We start from the raw sequence: 5885 nt of genomic DNA on the forward strand, positions 1-5885 counted from the left end.
GAGGGCAGGGCTGGCACCGAGCAGCCCCTCTGGGCACCGAGGTTACCCGGGGAACCCGGCACCGCAGCCGTTACCCGCCCGTCCGGCGCCCCGACCCCGCTGCGGCCACCGGGAACGCGCTGCCCCTGGCCGGGGAACGGCGGGCAGCCCTCCCGCCCCGCCGGTAGCCGAAGGGTGCTCTGCCTGCTCCCCACGTCGGGCAGCGACCGCCTCGGACGGGCCGGGCGCCGGGGGGCTGCGGTAGCCGCGGTAGGGCCCGGGCCGTGCGGGACAGCGGGCGGGCGAGCGGCGGGTTCCCGCGTGGATCAAAACACACGCGGTGTGTACAGACACACACACGGTGTGTACAGACACACACACGCGAGAGATGGCCCCAACCTAAAGAGCAAGCTGTGCAGAGGGGGCTCAAGATAAAAATGTATTTTTTTAGTATTCATCAGAATGCAACAAATCCAACAAGTTGTAGGTGGGAGAGGCACCTGTCAGAGGCCTGTGTTTAACCTGTCTGCTGCTGGAAGATCCACTTCAAACCCCGGCGTGTGGGTCTCGGGAGGGAATGGAGCTCCAGCAGGGACGGGCAGCCCTCTCCCACCCCCCTGCCCCGCTCCTCCCCTCTCCTGCTGCCGTACCTACAGCTAAAAGGGAACCTCGCATGGGATTTATTTTTTTTTCCCAAACCCGTTTATTTTAGAGGAGACCAGTCTCCTGCTTAGCGGACACGTGTTGTTGCACGCTGCAGGTCCTGCAGCTGTACCTCCATCACCAGCCAGGCACAAGACGGGCAGACCCAGAGCTCAGATCTCAGAGCACAGCGCAGAAGAACGGGCCCTGCTCTCGGGTAGCCCCCCGGGAATGCTTAGGGAATAAAACGGGGGAAAAAGAGAAAGAAAACTGCAGACCTAAAATAGTACCGTTTACTTGACTTTTACCAAGTTGCTTAAGCCATGCAGCCCTGCCCATCAGAGCAGTGGAACCCTGCTTATCTCTTAGCTGGGCCTGTGTGGCTGTGACAGCAACCAACACCTTATCTTAGCTCCAGGAAAAGCTGTCCCTGTCCTAAGGCACCAGTTCACTGTCCGTCACCTGGACTGGATTGTATGGACGCTCTGTGGGGTCCATGCACAGATTCCACAGGGCAAAGAAAGCCCACCTTTCTGCAGCACTCCCAGTGCCCCAGACACTTCCAACACGTATTTTAGCCTCCTGGTGTGGGGAGAAATCACCCCAACGCCTGCCAGAGCAGCAGAATCAGCAGCACTTGGAGCAGAAGCACCTGAGAACATCTTAAATTCACGTCGCTCATTCATTTCAGGATTGGGCAAATTTGTTTTATCACTGGCTGCACTATTTTGGAGATAAAATGCAACTTTGCTATTTTAATCAGTTCCGAATTGTGAATTTTTACCCTAGAAAAATATTTCTCACCGAAACTCCCGTGCATGATAAGACAAGGATGGCAGAAGAGACTCGGGGCACAATGTTTGCATGGGTTTTCATCTTCACAATACACACTGCAGCGGATATTGACAGAGCTGCACACATCACAGAGAAAAACAATTGCCAGGGTCCAGCGCGTTGATGGCCCACACTCAGATCAGCTCGTACTGATATGAGAAAAAAAAAATATTGTATAGCTCATGTGTGGTTCACGTAAAGTTTTTTTTAACATCTGGAGCTGTTAGCTTATGGCTCGTTTAGTCAAGACAAACAACCTGCTATAAAGAATTACACCGATGAGCTTGAATACCCTAACAGTCCAGTTTTTAAAAGGCATAAAAATAAAGGTGACACCCATCTTTTTCCATTAGCAGTCATCCTGGTTTTCCCAATGACTCTTACAATTATTCACCATGAAGCAGTCACAAAGTAGGTTCCATAGAGGCAGACTTTTATGCATAATTGAGGCTCTGCCTGATCCTACCCTGCACTGGGGGTTGACTTCTGTAACAATACATGGCTATTTTTAGCCTGCCTTCTTCGGTTTATGTAATGATGAATTTTCTGAGTGTCCCCAACTAACCCTGTAACTTTGAATTGATTGTCTAGATATAACTCGATTTGACAGGGGTATTGAATATTTCTACAAGTTTCACAGAAAGGAAAGAGGAAGAAACCAGAGCTTGAAACTTCTCTAAGAAGTTCTCCCCTAATAACTGATTCTGTGCACCCATTTCTGCTGTCTAGCAGAGCAAACCAGAAGTTGCTTCCCAAATGCTCTGCAAAGACTGTAAAAAAAAAAAAAAAAGGAATTTGCTGAGATACATGAGGAGATGATGAAAAATTCCTATTTCTTTCAACTAAGGTATTTTGTTGAGCTCAGTGGACACTGGATGAAGCACCCCACCATCATAACTCACCCTGAGCCCCAGAATCACATGCATTTTAACACAGGCTAAGAGAAAAAAAAGCTGACACAGGTTTTCCTGGATCAAATATAGCATCAGGGGAAGAACAGAAGGTCAACAAAAACATTAGAAGAACTTTTTAAAATATTTATAAAAATACTGCTGGTGAGTTACTTCCCCATTTTTGTTCAGGATCTTTAAAATCTTGTCTGTCACCAGTAACTGAGCAGCCTGCACAGCATGAAGACATGACACTGCAAATTCTCACAGGCTGCCCCTGCCTCCACTCCCATCAGACTACCAGAAGATACAGCAAGTCACCGCACAGCCGGGAAGATGATCTTGGAACCGGGAGTATCAGAACTGCTGTCACATTTGGACAACACCTCTTGAGGTCTCCTTCAGATTATTTCCATAAAAACACTATTATGGTGAAGATAGATACAAGAAACATAAACTAAAACAGTATTTTTCCCACAGAAAATCACTATAATCTGACAGTTAAGTAACCATTCTGACCACACATGGAAATTAAACATAAAATAGCAAAAGACTGTGCATCATCTTTTCCCTCCCTCTCCTCTCCACCTCCCTGATGTACATTTTAAATCAGGGTAACTTAAAGAAGAAAAGCTGATGTCAAGACTTTCCAGATCAAACACTCGGTTGAGGAAAGAGAGGAGTCACAAATGCACACACAGTTATACAGATCGTTTGCAGCTTTTGTGCAAATCAAGCATTTTCACTACTGCTGACGCATGTACCCCAGGTACTAAAGACAATTTGTACTCACCGTTATATAGCGGAAACATACTCAAATAATATACTTTCCATAAATTAGCACATTACTTTGATGTTATTCTTACTCATTTTTACATAGTAAGCCTGCTGTCACACATCAATTAACATGGCAAATTAAAGTAATCATAGTATGTAATGTATTCATACGGAACAGACAAGTTAATTGTATGCTGCTTTACAGCTTGCATTTAAAGTAATTGCTCTGATTTTTCAGGTTCCAAAATTCAGCTCTGCATAGCAGACTCCAGCAGCTGGGGTACGGTACCTCTGACACGGAACGCTACTCACTCGGTTTTACTGACACGCCGCTGTGCCCTTGTGCTAAGTGAAAAGAAACATCGGCCTCCGACATTCCTTCCCTGGCGCTTTGGGGAGGATCATCCTTCTCCAGCTGGCATCACCGGGATGCAGGGATGCAGGGATGCAGGTGCCGGCACTGGCTGCCTCTGCACTGGCAGGAGGCTGAATCGCTGGCAGCGTCACCGATGCGTTTCTCTGTAGGATACAGGAAGCCAGAGAAGAGGCGTAATCTTTTGTCAGTGCACATGACTGGTACAGAGCAGAAAGCCACTTCTAAAAATAACTAGCCAGCATATGACTCTCAGTGCTACTTTCCTGGCGGTCTAGTGGTCAGCCCCCTGCCCCTCCTAACCTGGGCTCACACCCAGGGAAACATTTCTTATTTCAGTAAAATTTCTCTAGTACATACAGTAGAGTTTTCACTACTCTTATGGCTGTAATTAACAACCCCTTCACTGCTCAACAGTTGCTTAGTATATTACACACATTGAAAATAACTTGCTAATTGTCAAGCAAAACAGAGGTTTGTTTCTACATCTAGCAGTTTCCTAAGGCAAGGACAAAACACGTTTGGCCGCTCCACCACCAGCCTTAGATCCCATCTTTCCTAGGCTCGGCTACTTCTCTGAAACTGCTGGGGGAAGATTTTGTCTCTGTCACTCAAGCAGCTTGAAAAGCAGGGGCTCGCTCCTGCCTCCCTCGAGGTGTCGCACAACAGAGGCCCTGAGAACAACCAGTGGCAACAACCTTCCTGTAAGACCATTGCCAGCGCTGCACAGGCACCTGATGTGTTTAACCCTGCTGTCTCAGAGCTGCTGGCACCACGGGCAGCACCAGGGTGGGGAAGCCTATGCCTGTAACCAGGGCAGTGCAGACCCAGGGAAACTTACTAATTCCTTTACAGCTCGCTCAGTTTCTGCCATATGGAACCTCCCTCATATTTGGCCGGAGTTCCTTGCAGGTTCTGAGTTGCAGGAAAGCTCGCTCAGTTTCTGCCCTATAGAACCTCCCTCATATTTGGCCGGAGTTCCTTGCAGGTTCTGAGATGCAGGAAACCAGGCCCCGCTTTCCCTTCCTCTCCAGCAAGGGGCACAGACTATCTCTGGGACCAAGCCCCCTCTCTCTCTCACCTACCACGTCCCCCTCTTTGCGGTGGCCCCATCCTGAGCTGTGCTCTGCCTCCAGTGCTCCACGGCTTTGGCTCCTCCAGCCCTGAAACACCTCGGTCTTACACCAAAGGAGCTGCTGCTGGGTGTGAAACTCAGTTCTTGAAGTATATAGCACATCAGGCTGTATCTAATTGGGCCTGATTGTAACCTCACGCTTTATAAGTTATCTCATTGCACAGTAAAATTGCTGTTTGGACCAAAGAAAGCTCCATGGCAACCAAGACACACCCTTTGTCCAAGCCTGCTGCTGTGAGGGTTTGGGACGGAACGAACCATTGCCTGAACAGGGACTCCATCGGGACAGAAACCCAAACCTCCTGAGGACAGCGGTCACCCTAAATTTATTTCCAGACTCTAAAGCTTTTAAAGCTAAGCTAAGCTAATGTGTATTTGCAGAGTCCACAAGATCATAGTCTGAAGCTTATCTACCTTAACAAGGTAAGGCTTCTTGTACAACTCATTTCAGAGGCAGAGGGTTTGAGGAACTAGGGAAATTTGCTTGTGTAGAGCAAACCCTCTTATATCGTGGACACTTCTTCAATAGGGAACGTGCCTTCTGCCGGTACAGCTCCCACAGCTCCTGGCTCATGAAATTGACACTCCAGAGGAGACAGTGCTTATGCAGATGTGATCCCCGGCCATGGCAGCTCCCACTCCCCCCCTGAGACCTCCCCAGAAGAGGCAGGGTCACAGACCCACACCTGTCCCGTGCCCAGGCCAGGGCAGCACAAGGCAAGTGAAGCCCCAAGCCGCCTTCCCTCCGTGGAGCCGAGGGCTTCCATTCCACCCGCGGCAGCCGTTAGCTCGCCTCTCCCCGCGCCCGCACACCCACAGCCGCGGGGCTTGTGGCGTTTCTCTCTCCGCAGCCCGCCCGCAGCGCGGTGAGGCCGGGGCGGCGCTGGGCAGGCCCTGCCCGGAGCCCTCACAGCAACACCCGCACAGAGACCGCGCCACCGGCCACCCGCGCCGAGGGAAAACAACCCCGCTCCCGGCGGGGACCGACGTCCGCCCAGCGGCCGGGGGCGGCGGGGGAGGCCCCGGCGGCAGGGAGGGGGCCCGGCCTGTCCCGCCCCGCGCTCCGAACAGGCCGCCCTCTGCCCCGGCCGCACAGCGCTCGTCTGTCGCCGGGTGCGGGCCGCGGCTGCTCCCGCTCCCGCAGCGCCGCGCCGAGGGCTCCCTCCCGCCCGGCCTCCCACCGCCATCCCGCCACCCGCCCCGCAGGGGCCCCCTCTCTCCACTCTCCGCCCCTCCCGCGGGACCCCCCCGTCCG

The 5885-nt window shown here is 51.5% G+C and overlaps 1 protein-coding gene across 5 annotated transcripts in view; it reads right to left on the bottom strand.

Moving 5' to 3' along the window:
- LOC106896557 (nuclear receptor coactivator 7) overlaps positions 1 to 3665 on the bottom strand; it is a 69795-nt gene extending 66130 nt beyond the window's left edge. For 3 of the 5 annotated variants that reach the window (XM_014956646.1, XM_014956642.1, XM_014956641.1), the window contains exon 1: positions 3435 to 3664. The gene's annotated coding sequence lies outside the window, so the exon portion shown is untranslated. Of the gene's footprint in view, positions 1 to 3434 lie in introns of all 5 variants that reach the window. The other 2 variants (XM_014956645.1, XM_014956643.1) reach the window with 2 other exon arrangements.
- Positions 3666 to 5885: the final 2220 nt, after the last annotated feature.

The sequence above is a fragment of the Calidris pugnax genome, unplaced genomic scaffold (assembly GCF_001431845.1).
Source record: "Calidris pugnax isolate Ruff unplaced genomic scaffold, ASM143184v1 scaffold320, whole genome shotgun sequence".
Classification (NCBI taxonomy): domain Eukaryota; kingdom Metazoa; phylum Chordata; class Aves; order Charadriiformes; family Scolopacidae; genus Calidris; species Calidris pugnax.